The sequence below is a fragment of the Aptenodytes patagonicus genome, chromosome 2 (genome assembly GCF_965638725.1).
Source record: "Aptenodytes patagonicus chromosome 2, bAptPat1.pri.cur, whole genome shotgun sequence".
NCBI classification, from domain to species: domain Eukaryota; kingdom Metazoa; phylum Chordata; class Aves; order Sphenisciformes; family Spheniscidae; genus Aptenodytes; species Aptenodytes patagonicus.
The window spans coordinates 19,989,404-20,002,383 of NC_134950.1; positions in this window are offsets into that span (position 1 = coordinate 19,989,404).

Sequence of the window (12,980 nt, forward strand, 5' to 3'; positions counted from 1 at the left end):
GGTAGATTTAGATTAGATATAAGGAAGAAATTCTTCACTTTGAGGGTGGTGAGGCACTGGAACAGGTTGCCCAGAGAAGTTGTGGATGCCCCTTCCCTGGAAGTGTTCAAGGCCAGGTTGAATGGGGCTTTGAGCAACCTGGTCTAGTGGAAGGTGTCCCTGCCCATGGCAGGGGGGTTGGAACTAGACGATCTTTAAGGTCTCTTCCAACCCTAACCATGCTATGATTCTATGATTTAGTTCCAAAAGGATGATGCTTCCTTTTCTTTCCTTTTTGTTGCTTGTTTTCTTTGTTATGTTGGTATCTTAATTACAAATGTCTAATGATTCACTGCTTCCATATTAGTGGTGTTAAATTGTATATCTTTTGCTGTCTGCAAGTGCTGTCTCTGAATGAGCTTGAATTTGTCTCTTATCACCCCACGAATGACTTAAAAGTCATAACAGCATTTTTATAACTGACTTTTCAAATTACATTAAAACCAAACTAAAATGCATTTTACAAGTACAAGTGAAGTCAAAGAGAACAGCCGGGCTGTACTCTCACAATATTTGGCACCTAGAACTTCATCTCCTCTTTTTTAAGTGCTGCTCATGTTTTAATGGAGAGAATTTAAGTTCTTCCTATCATACATTCTTTTGTTTTCATGGTAGATTTGGCGACTCTAAGTGAAGCTAATTGCTGTTGATATTCTTTACTTGCCTTTGTTTGTACCGACGTCCTCCCAGATGTTCCTTCCAGCAGCCTTTTCCTAATACTGGCCATTTCCAGCAGAGCAGCAGAACTGTCCTAGGAGCAAAGAAATCAACAAACAGATAAAAACAAGCAGTAACATCATTTATATTTTGTGCTTTGTAAGTCTCTTGTGGAACTAGTACATGACCTGTTTGTACATAAAAGGAGAAAATCTATGGAAAAACCCGATGCACTGAATGTTGTGCTATGTTTCTCAGAATGCACTACAAACCCTGCAAGCTGACTATTAACTCCAGTTTTCCAGGTGATCAGAGACAGGGTTTAAGAGGTTTGCCCACGGCAAGGTAAGAAATCTATTGCAGAACTTGTCGTGATAAGGGGATCGGAGGTTATTTTTGCATCGAGTTCGTTTCCAGCCTAGTGGATTTACCCATCAGAATGACTACAAGAAACAGTATTACTGTGTTCCTGTCTGTAAAACACCCTGTAAGTAAAATCCCCTTTCCAAAGCTTCTTGAAGCCCAGGCACATTGAATGCCCCTCTCCCAGGCCCCCCAAGGCTGAAAGTTCAAGCAACCAGCTTTGTCCTCAGGACTGGTGGCTGCAAAACTTGCTTCTGTTGGAGTGGCAGAGTGAGCTCTGGGTGCTCATAGGGAAAGCTGAAGTGAGAGAGCTAGGGAGGGTTGACAGAGCTGTTGGAGGATTGCAGCCTTTTGTCTTCTCCCTGTATTCCATCCATTTCACAATATAGCACGCCCATTCTCCTTCTTTGACTGTGTTTATACTATTAAGTAGCCCATGTCCTGTGTGTCCTCTCAAACAGGACAGATACTCTCAGAGTATCTATTGGAACATCCCTGGACTGTGTTTCCTCCTGAAGCTCACCAAGGGATGGTTTGGGATGGTGCTAGCTATCCAAATGGCTCTAACACTGTAATGATATGGATAGTTGAGTTCTAGTGTCTCTTCCTGACATTCCTCTACTAGTATACAAAAGCCTTTTTCTCTCAGTCCCCTAACCTCTACCTCCACCCTGGTCCTCATGGTCAGATCCTGCTCTGCATGCTGTCCTATCCTTGAGTTTTCCTCTCCTCAGCCCATTCCCCCAGCCTATCCTCTTACAGCACTCCTTACTCCAGCACCTCTGTTACAGGACTGCTCTACAGATCTCTTCTCTTGCTGGGGCCCACAGCAGTGCTCTCCCTCCTGTCCCACGTGTGCCCCACAGCTTCCCTCTGACTGCCCCACCTTTGCCTCCTGGCAGGGGGGAACTGGTTGGGGAGAGAACAGGCAAGCATCCTGTTTCTGTGTCTGTCCCCCAGCCCAGATGGTGCTTCTCCCCAACACACCTCCTACTAGCACTGACATAGGGACTTGGGTGGGACAACACCCAAGGTCCCATGGCTGGGACACAGTTTGGGCAAGGAAGAGATGCTGCATCTGTGGAATGCAGCTAACAATTATTTACTTTTACTTAGAAATCAATGATTTAACATGATACACACTTGGTAAAAAAAAAAATCCCCTGAAAGAATTTGCACTGATGCAAAAGCAAACATTTCTCTCAAACCACTTTGGGTACTCTTTTGTTCCCTGGATGTTTTCCATGCTCAGAGTTTGCAATGAAATTCTGGCACAGCACTCTGTTAACTGCTCCACTTTACATGCCCCTGGAAATATTATGGAGGAGACAAAAGGTGAAATGCTCTCTGTGCTCAGAAAGGTTGGCTGAAAATGAGCCATGCGCTCAGCGACGTGGCAGTAGTTCAGAGAAAATGAATGCAGTGAGAGCAAGAGGAAGTGTGAATGGCACAATGAACTCTGGCAGGCAAGGGCTGCTCCATCCCAGTTCATCCCTCATTGTACAACCTTTTCTTACTTTTCCTTTATCCCCACTCCTCCACCTGTAGCATACCAGCCCACAAATATTCTGCATATATTCTTTTAAAAAAATCCTGAGTACTTGCTGAATTTTATGCTTCTGATATGACAACTTTGCAAAACAAACACTAATTATGTGACAAAACAAAATGTGGCCAAAATTCTTCTTTTCCCCATCTTCCATCAAAGATCATTCCCAAATGGATTCTTGCTACATGTAATTCAGTTTTGCTGGTTACTCCTTGTCCCCTTGAGCAACTCACCTGGTTTGAAAGCAAGTGGGCCAAAAACTCACTTCTCGGCCTGCTGATGTGCATTGCAACCCATTTTGATCTAGGAGGATTAGAATTACACCATGTTTTTTACATCCTGTTCCAAGCTCTCCTTCTCTAGAGGGACAGAGCACGGCACGCAAGGTGAACAGGAGCATTGGCAGAACCTGTCAGACCTTAAAAGAAACAAGTCTTTCCTCCCCACAGAGTTTTTCCTTATTTCAGGATGTACCTCCTCAAGTGGTTTGAAAAACAACACTTCAACACTGTTCTGCGCTGCCATGAACCGTACCAGTGCCCAAGGCATGCCAGGTGGCCAGGCTAGATTTCAGAATAGCTAAAACGGTCACCCCCAAAATAAACCAGGTCTCAGCACTAACTCTAACAAAACTGTTACAACATTAGTGTAATGCCTAATTTATAACTTCTATTGGGCTATTTCATTTTAGTTCAGCTCATTTATTTTTCTATGTACAATTTGTAACATAATTTTAACTCCCTAATGAAGCAGAAGGACCTTTAATTACTATTAGTTATTATTAATAATAATTAATTATTAATCAATTACTATATATTTAATGATATTTAGCTATTTGTCCTTTTGGACAAGAACAGTGAAGAAGAGGTTGTGATTGAGGAGCTGTCCTGTGTGCATATAGGCACATAGAATCATAGAATCATAGAATCATTGAGGTTGGAAAAGACCTCCAAGATCATCGAGTCCAACCGTCAACCCAACACCACCATGCCCACTAAACCATGTCCCTAAGTGTCTCATCTACTCGTCTTTTAAATACCTCCAGGGATGGGGACTCCACCACTTCCCTGGGCAGCCTCTTCCAATGTTTCACCACTCTTTCAGTAAAGACATTTTTCCTCACATCCAATCTAAACCTCCCCTGCCGCAACTTGAGGCCATTTCCTCTCGTCCTATCGCTAGTTACTTGAGAGAAGAGACCGACACCCACCTCGCTACAACCTCCTTTCAGGTAGTTGTAGAGAGCGATGAGGTCTCCCCTCAGCCTCCTTTTCTGCAGGCTAAACAGCCCCAGTTCCCTCAGCCGCTCCTCACAAGACTTGTTCTCCAGACCCCTCACCAGCCTCGTTGCCCTTCTCTGGACACACTCCAGCACCTCGACGTCCTTCTTGTAGTGAGGGGCCCAAAACTGAACACAGGATTCGAGGTGCGGCCTCACCAGGGCCGAGTACAGGGGCACGATCACTTCCCTACTCCTGCTGGCCACACTAGTTCTGATACAGGCCAGGATGCCATTGGCCTTCTTGGCCGCCTGGGCACACTGCCGGCTCATGGTCAGCCGGCTGTCGACCAACACCCCCAGGTCCTTCTCTGCTGGGCAGCTTTCCAGCCACTCTTCCCCAAGCCTGTAGCGCTGCATGGGGTTGTTGTGGCCCAAGTGCAGGACCCGGCACTTGGCCTTGTTGAACCTCATACAGTTGGCCTGGGCCCATCGATCCAGCCTGTCCAGGTCCCTCTGCAGAGCCTTCCTACCCTCGAGCAGATCAACACTCCCGCCCAGCTTGGTGTCGTCTGCAAACTTACTGAGGGTGCACTCAATCCCCTCATCCAGATCATCGATAAAGATATTAAACAAGACCGGCCCCAGTACTGAGCCCTGGGGAACACCGCTCGTGACCGGCCGCCAACTGGATTGAACTCCATTCACCACAACTCTCTGGGCCCGGCCGTCCAGCCAGTTTTTGACCCAGCACAGAGTACACCTGTCTAAGCCGTGAGCTGCCAGCTTCTCTAGGAGAATGCTGTGGGAGACAGTGTCAAAGGCCTTGCTGAAGTCCAGGTAGACCACATCCACAGCCTCTCCCTCATCCACTAGGCGGGTCACCTGGTCATAGAAGGAGATCAGGTTGGTCAAGCAGGACCTGCCTCTCATGAACCCGTGCTGGCTGGGCCTGATCCCCTGGTTGTCCCGCTCATGCCTTGTGAGTGCCCTCAAGATGAACCGCTCCATAATCTTCCCTGGCACCGAGGTCAGGCTGACAGGCCTGTAGTTCCCCGGATCCTCCTTCCGGCCCTTCTTGTGGATGGGCGTCACATTGGCAAGCCTCCAGTCATCCGGGATCTCCCCCGTTAACCAGGACTGCTGATAAATGATGGAGAGCGGCTTGGCGAGCACCTCCGCCAGCTCCCTCAGCACTCTCGGGTGGATCCCATCCGGCCCCATAGACTTGTGAGCGTCCAGGTGGCGTAGCAGGTCATTGACTGCTTCCTCCTGGATTATGGGGGGTTCATCCTGCTCGCTGTCCCTGTCTTCCAGCTCGGGGGGCTGAGTACCCTGAGGATATCTGGTCTGCCTGTTAAAGACTGAGGCAAAGAAGGCATTGAGTACCTGAGCCTTTTCCTCATCCTCAGTGACCATGTTCCCCCCCGCATCCAATAAGGGATGGAGATTCTCCCTGGCTCTCTTCTTGTCATTAATATATTTGTAAAAACATTTTTTGTTTTCTCTAACGACAGCGGCCAGATTGCATTCTAGCTGGGCTTTTGCCTTTCTCATTTCTTCTCTGCACGACCTAACGAGATCCCTGTACTCTTCTTGAGTCACCTGCCCCTTCTTCCACAAGCGGTAAACGCTCCTTTTTTTCCTGAGTCCCAGCAAGAGCTCCCCGTTCAGCCAGGCCGGTCGTCTTCCCCGCCCGTTCTTCTTACGGCGTACAGGGACAGCCTGCTCCTGCGCCTTTAAGACTTCCTTCTTGAAGATCGTCCAGCCTTCCTGGACCCCTTTGCCCTTCAGGACCGTCTCCCATGGGACTCTCTCAACCAACGTCCTGAACAGGCCAAAGTCCGCCCTCCGGAAGTCCATGGTTGCGGTTTTGCTGCCCCCTCCTCCTTACTTCACCAAGAAGTGAGAATTCTCATTTCATAGTCACTAAGCCCAAGACAGCCTCCGACCACCACATCTCCCACCAGTCCTTCTCTGTTTGTAAACAGCAGGTCGAGCGAGGCACCTCCCCTGGTAGGCTCACTTACCAGCTGTGTCAGGAAGTTGTCTTCCACACACTCCAATACCAATACTCCAATACCTAAGTCTAAGTCTAAAGGACTTAAATAGGAGTGATGGCTGGAGAGGTGAAAAGATAGCTAGAAACAAGGACTCACCTAGCTGAAGTTGGGTGCAGTAGTGGGGGGGTTTCAGTGCACGATGAGGACACATGGCCTAGCCCCAGCAGGTCAGCTGAGCCCAGAGGGGTACAAGGCTGGCCATCACTGAGTAGGACCACCTGGGAGCCCCCGAGGCTTCACACAGGAGGTGGCCTGGCCACTGTTATAGGACACTGCCTCACCCAGGGAACCCAGCATCCCTCTGATGTGGCTGGTGGACCAGCCAGGCCCAAAACGAGTGTGGTTCTGGGGGGTGTCTGAGCATTTTCCCAGTGGAGTTTCTTCCCCTCATCAGCTACTCTGAATAAAACTGTACAGGACTCAGCTTGCATCTGATAGTTGCTCCTTTGGGAAATATCCCCCCAGGTGTTGTTCACTTCCAATGAATCAGTGTCAGAAATTTCTGCTGCTGATTCTACTAGAAGCAGCAAATTTCCCTGGAGACATGTCTCTGCACAGGCCCTGTTCATCCACAGTGGACTCACTGTCCAGGAGCTTGGCAGGGGTGGCCACCTTCTGAATGATGACACCTTCTCTGCTGGTGCTAAATCTGGTTTTGTACCATAGCACTAAACATGCCTACATACCAAAAGAAATTCTTAATATGTTAGGCATTACTAAGAAATAATAACTATTTAAATGCATGAACTGGGTCTGACTGGGATGGAGATAACCTTCTCCATAGGAGCCCATGTGGTGCTGTGTTTTGCATTTGTGGCTAAAACAGTGTGAGTAACACACCAGTGTTTTGGCTGTTGCTGAGCAGTGCTCCCATAGCATCGAGGCTTTCTCTTTTTCCAGCTCTGTCCCCACAGCAAGTAGGCCAGGGGTGGGCACGAGGTTGGGAGGGGACACAGCTGGGAGAACTAACCCGAACTGGCCAAAGGGATATCCCATACCACATAACGTCATGCCCAGCAATAAAGACGAGTGGTAGAGAAGAAGTTGAGGTTTTTGGCTTCCAAGGTGGCTGTTGCTCAGAGACTGGCTGGGCATTGGTCTACTTGTGGAAGATGGGGAGTGAGTGCCTTTTCACCTCTTAGTTTTTCCCCCCTCTTTCCTTCACCTATTAAATTGTCTTTATCTCAACCTGCAAGTTTTCTTGCTTTTGCTCTTCATATTCTTTCCCCCATCCTGCTGGGGTTGTGGTGGGGAGTGAGTGAGCAGCTCTGTGGGGGCTTAGCTGCTGGCTGGGGTCAACCCACCATGGTGCACCATCAGCTGTACAGGGCATATGTAGTGCACTAGGGATTCAATTCATCTTTATGGTCAATACAAGAAATTGTCTATTGTAGTGTGAAGTTTACTTCGCATAGACATCTGTCTTTGGGTAAAACAAATTGCTCCCATAGAGTATGTGCCAGTCTCTGCAGTCCAGCTCTAAGTCTATGTCTGGGTCTCTACATTCTGGGTCTCTCAGAAGAATGCTACCCCAGTTTTATATGTCAAGCCACATATGGCTCCTCATTCAGACCTTCACTGAAACTATTTTTCTCACTGCAGTCTTATTCACCAGCTGAGTTTGGTTAGAGCAGATTTAGAGTTTGCACATCTCTGTATCCTTTACAAGCCCACCCATGCTTATTGACTCCTCTGGTCTGAAAAAAATATATCTGCCTTCTTAGGAGATTATTTGAGAAAGTCACATCAATGACCTTGAGGTGGCAGAAGGGACTTGCCTACAGTATATATAGATGTATTTCAAAACTTATTTCTATACCTGTTTGGGCAGGAGTTATTATAGTATTTGGGTTTTTCTTTCGACCAAGTATTTGATGAGGCACAACTTGGTGATGGGGCTATTCAAGTTTTTCCCCGGTGTTGGATCCTGTGACCTGAAGCTGCATTCTTGCACCTGTGCTGCTTTCTTGAAAGAGATTTCAAGTTTATTGAAATCTCTCCAGCTTCCTGCACAATCCATAAGCTCTGTAAGATCTTACCAACATTTCTTCTTCAGATGAGACTCATCATATGAATAATACTAGCATATGGCCAGCAGGTAGTTTCTGTAAGCACGTGCCTTTTCTTAACGCTGTTGTGGTTTGTTTTGGTTTTTTGTTTTGGTTTTGTTTGTTTGTTTGTTTTTAATTCTTTTTTAATTTATTCTTTTTGTAGAGGTCCATTCTTCTACTTCATATGCTTATATTAAGTCATGACAAAACCCAGCTGGCTAGCTGGCCGGTCATCAGCCTGTTAAGATCTATCTGATTATCCCTCAGGAGATTTATCCAGTTATTATAAAACATTTCAAGCAAGGGTTCAATTTCTTGTTCTTTCTTGAATACTAGTTTTAAACTGAGAGCTCAAAAAACCCACCATGTTCATGCAAATACATGCAATAATTGCAGATTTGAAGAGAGATAATTGCTGACAAATGCAAATAATTCTTGGTAGCAGAGTTTTCTATTTCAGAAAATTTGGGATTAACACCACTGGTCTCAGAGTCTTCAGTGCTGGTACTTTTAGCCTCCTCACATCTGTGAATGAAGCTAGTGAATTGATGGTCTCTGGTCACTTCATGGTAACTAATTTGAGACAGCCGTGCCATTCAAGAGGGAAACCTATTACATGTGGTAGACCTCGTGCTTCAACAGAATAAGATGCTATGACAGATATAGGAACTACTGTCTCAAAACAATTAGAAAAATTACCTCTTGCACTTGCAAAAAAAGAGAGGGAAATGCAATATACTGCAGAGAAATAGGACAATTATGCATCTTTAAGAAGGAAGTCTTAAAGGTGCAGGAGCAGGCTGTCCCCATACGCCGTTAAGAAGAACGGGCGGGGAAGACGACCGGCCTGGCTGAACGGGGAGCTCTTGCTGGGACTCAGGAAAAAAAGGAGAGTTTACCGCTTGTGGAAGAAGGGGCAGGCGACTCAAGAAGAGCACAGGGATCTCGTTAGGTCATGCAGAGAAGAAATGAGAAAGGCAAAAGCCCAGCTAGAATGCAATCTGGCCGCTGTTGTTAGAGAAAACAAAAAATGTTTTTACAAATATATTAATGACAAGAAGAGAGCCAAGGAGAATCTCCACCCCTTATTGGATGCGGGGGGGAACATGGTCACTGAGGATGAGGAAAAGGCTGAGGTACTCAATGCCTTCTTTGCCTCAGTCTTTAACAGTCAGACCAGTTATCCTCAGGGTACTCGGCCCCCCGAGCTGGAAGACAGGGACGGCGAGCAGGATGAACACCCCATAATCCAAGAGGAAGCAGTCAATGACCTGCTATGCCACCTGGACACTCACAAGTCTATGGGGCCGGATGGGATCCACCCGAGAGTGCTGAGGGAGCTGGCGGAGGTGCTCGCCAAGCCACTCTCCATCATTTATCAGCAGTCCTGGCTAATCAGGGAGGCCCTGGGCGACTGGAGGCTTGCCAATGTGACGCCCATCTACAAGAAGGGCCGGAAGGAGGATCTAGAGAACTACAGGCCTGTCAGCCTGACCTCGGTGCCGGGGAAGATTATGGAGCGGTTCATCTTGAGGGCACTCACAAGGCATGTGCGGGACAACCAGGGGATCAGGCCCAGCCAGCACGGGTTCATGAAAGGCAGGTCCTGCTTGACCAACCTGATCTCCTTCTATGACCAGGTGACCCGCCTAGTGGATGAGGGAAAGGCTGTGGATGTGGTCTACCTGGACTTCAGCAAGGCCTTTGACACCGTCTCCCACAGCATTCTCCTTCAGAAGCTGGCAGCTCACGGCTTAGACAGGTGTACTCTGTGCTGGGTCAAAAACTGGCTGGACGGCCAGGCCCAGAGAGTTGTGGTGAATGGAGTTCAATCCAGTTGGCGGCCAGTCATGAGCGGTGTTCCCCAGGGCTCAGTACTGGGGTCGGTCTTGTTCAATATCTTTATCAATGATTTGGATGAGGGGATTGAGTGCACCCTCAGTAAGTTTGCAGAAAACACCAAGTTGGGTGGGAGTGTTGATCTGCTCGAGGGTAGGAAGGCTCTGCAGAGGGACCTGGACAGGCTGGATCGATGGGCCCAGGCCAACTGTATGAGGTTCAACAAGGCCAAGTGCCGGGTCCTGCACTTGGGCCACAACAACCCCATGCAGCGCTACAGGCTTGGGGAAGAGTGGCTGTCAGAAAAGGACCTGGGGGTGTTGGTCGACAGCCGGCTGACCATGAGCCGGCAGTGTGCCCAGGCGGCCAAGAAGGCCAATGGCATCCTGGCCTGTATCAGAAATAGTGTGGCCAGCAGGAGTAGGGAAGTGATCGTGCCCCTGTACTCGGCACTGGTGAGGCCGCACCTCGAATACTGTGTTCAGTTTTGGGCCCCTCACTGCAAGAAAGACATTGACATGCTGGAGCGTGTCCAGAGAAGGGCAACGAAGCTGGTGAAGTGTCTGGACAACAAGTCTTCTGAGGAGCGGCTGAGGGAACTGGGACTGTTTAGCCTGGAGAAGAGGAGGCTCAGGGGAGACCTCATCGCTCTCTACAACTCCCTGAAAGGAGGTTGTAGCGAGGTGGGTGTCGGTCTCTTCTCCCAAGTAACTAGCGATAGGACGAGAGGAAATGGCCTCAAGTTGCGCCAGGGGAGGTTTAGATTGGATGTGAGGAAAAATGTCTTTACTGAAAGAGTGGTGAAACATTGGAAGAGGCTGCCCAGGGAAGTGGTGGAGTCCCCATCCCTGGAGGTATTTAAAAGACGTGGAGATGAGGCGCTTAGGGACATGGTTTAGTGGGCATGGTGGTGTTGGGTTGACAGTTGGACTCAATGATCTTAGAGGTCTTTTCCAACCTCAATGATTCTATGATTCTATGATTCTATGATTCACCAAATAACAAAGTTCATCTGAATAGTAGCAAATAAACACTCAGGTGATCCAACCTACAGCTGTTAGGGAAAGTTCAAAGAGAGTGGTTTGTAGGAAGGAACTTAAGCTTGACTTGACAATCTCTTTGGGAATCCTGCTCCAGTGTTTGACTACCTTCAGAGTAATTTTTTTTTCCTAATGTTTAAATGGAATTTCCTGTATTACAATTTGTGCCCATTGCCTATTGCCCTGTCACTGAGCACTACTGAGAAGAACCTGGTTCCAGCTTCTCTCCCATCAGTTATTTATACACACTTGTAAGATCCCCCTGAGCCTTCTCTTCTCCAGGTTGAACAGTCCCAGCTCTCTCAGCCTCTCCTCATAGGTCAGATGCTCCAGTTCCTCCATCATCTCTGCGGACCTTCACGGGACTCATCCCAGTATTTCCATGTCTCTCTTGTACTGAGGAGCCCAGCACTGGACACAGTACTCAGGTGGGTCTCACCAGTGCTGAGCAGAGGGGAAGGATCACCTCCTTTGACCTGCTGGCAATGCTCTGTCTAGTGCAGCCCAGGAGGTTTGTAGCCTTCTTTGCTGTAAAGGCTTACTGCTGCCTCTTGGTCAACTTGTTCACTAGGATCCACAGTGCCTCGTATCTGCAGAGCTGCTGTCCAGCACATCAACCCCCACCATGTACTAATGTATGGCGTTATTCATCCCCATGGAGACAACTTGGGTTGGGTACCAAGTTTCTTAGTCAATGCATGAAAGGATTAAGAAATCTACTACCTGGGATTCCCAAAAGTCAGCAAGATCTGATGGGAGAATGAGCCATCTGTCTTTAGTGCTAGTGATAGAGCATTTACCCAAGAAATGAGAGACCTGCAGTTGGCTTTAGTCTAGCGTCTAGGGAATTCAGCCTTTCTGTATATCCTGCTCCCTAGGAGAGTGAGTTCCCTATGCATTACATGGAGGAAAATCAGAGCAGACCAAGTACTTCCACTCGTCCTCTTGAGGCTGGTCCAAGTGCAAGTGGCTGACATCACCAGAATAGTAAGGCAGTACCCATCGAGTAGGGGACTAAGAAGTTGATTGTGAGGACCAAAGGGCAAAGCGGCTTCTGGTCTCTGCCCCTACTGCCAAGATGATTTTTTTCTCCTTTTTTTTGTTTTGTTTAACGTTGTCCAATGTAAAATGCATAAATAGTCCTTGTAGAAGTGACAAAGATTCACATGAATCCCTTCCTGTTTAAGCACTGTAACTGCTAGACTACTGGCAAACTGTTCTTCCTTCAAGAAACAAAGATTGCTTTTTTGGGGTGCTCACTCCCCTACAGACGATGAAAGATCTTCTTACATTATCTGTCCATTACCAAGCAAGGCAAAAGGTATGTATTCAAGTGCTTGTTAAAAAATTACAGTCGCAGTATAATTATCTTGCTCGACATTTTATTAGAGTAGCAACAAAAATCCATCACAAATTAATGTCCACAGTGGCATGCATCAAAGAATTAAAAAATGCTTCTTTTGAAAAAAAAAATTCTTCTTCATTTTTAGAAGGACTACATTTATCAGCAGTACATTTCTCTGAACAATTTCACAATCACATTAATAAACAAATTTATAAACCACATGCAGTGACAGAATGAGATCAGAATTACTCTGGGTAGGTGAAAAAAAAATTCCTTGTAAACCAACTGCTCTTGAACAGTTTGTGTGAATTCAAATTTCCAGGATTCAGCTCCCAAATTAAGGAATTCTGGAGTCCCAATCATTTTGGCTGAACCAATTCACTGGCGTTTGCTGTATCACTGTATCCCAGTAGTAATAAAAAGATCAGGAGAAAACAATCTCTTATTGAAAAGAACAAAACAGCAAAGAAACAATTCTGTCTGAAGAAGAGAGAACAAAATACTGAAAGATCATTTTGAAATTTCACTGCAGTTTGTAACAAATAAAACAACCATGCAGAGTAGAACTCATATGATAGTGGAGAAATAAATAAGCATATGCAACATTGTTGAAAGAACAATTTAGCTTTGCACATTCTTGAAAAAATATGTTTTTTTCCACGGTGGCAATGCTCAGATCTGGATTGGTTTTTTTTTTTAGAATAGCTTTTTAAAAAACAGCTAAGAAATATTTGTCTGCTTGCAAAGGCCAAGTGACTGATCCGAGCATTCACTGTGTAGTAGGGGAGCTATGGCAGCAGCTCCTGAAGCAGGAT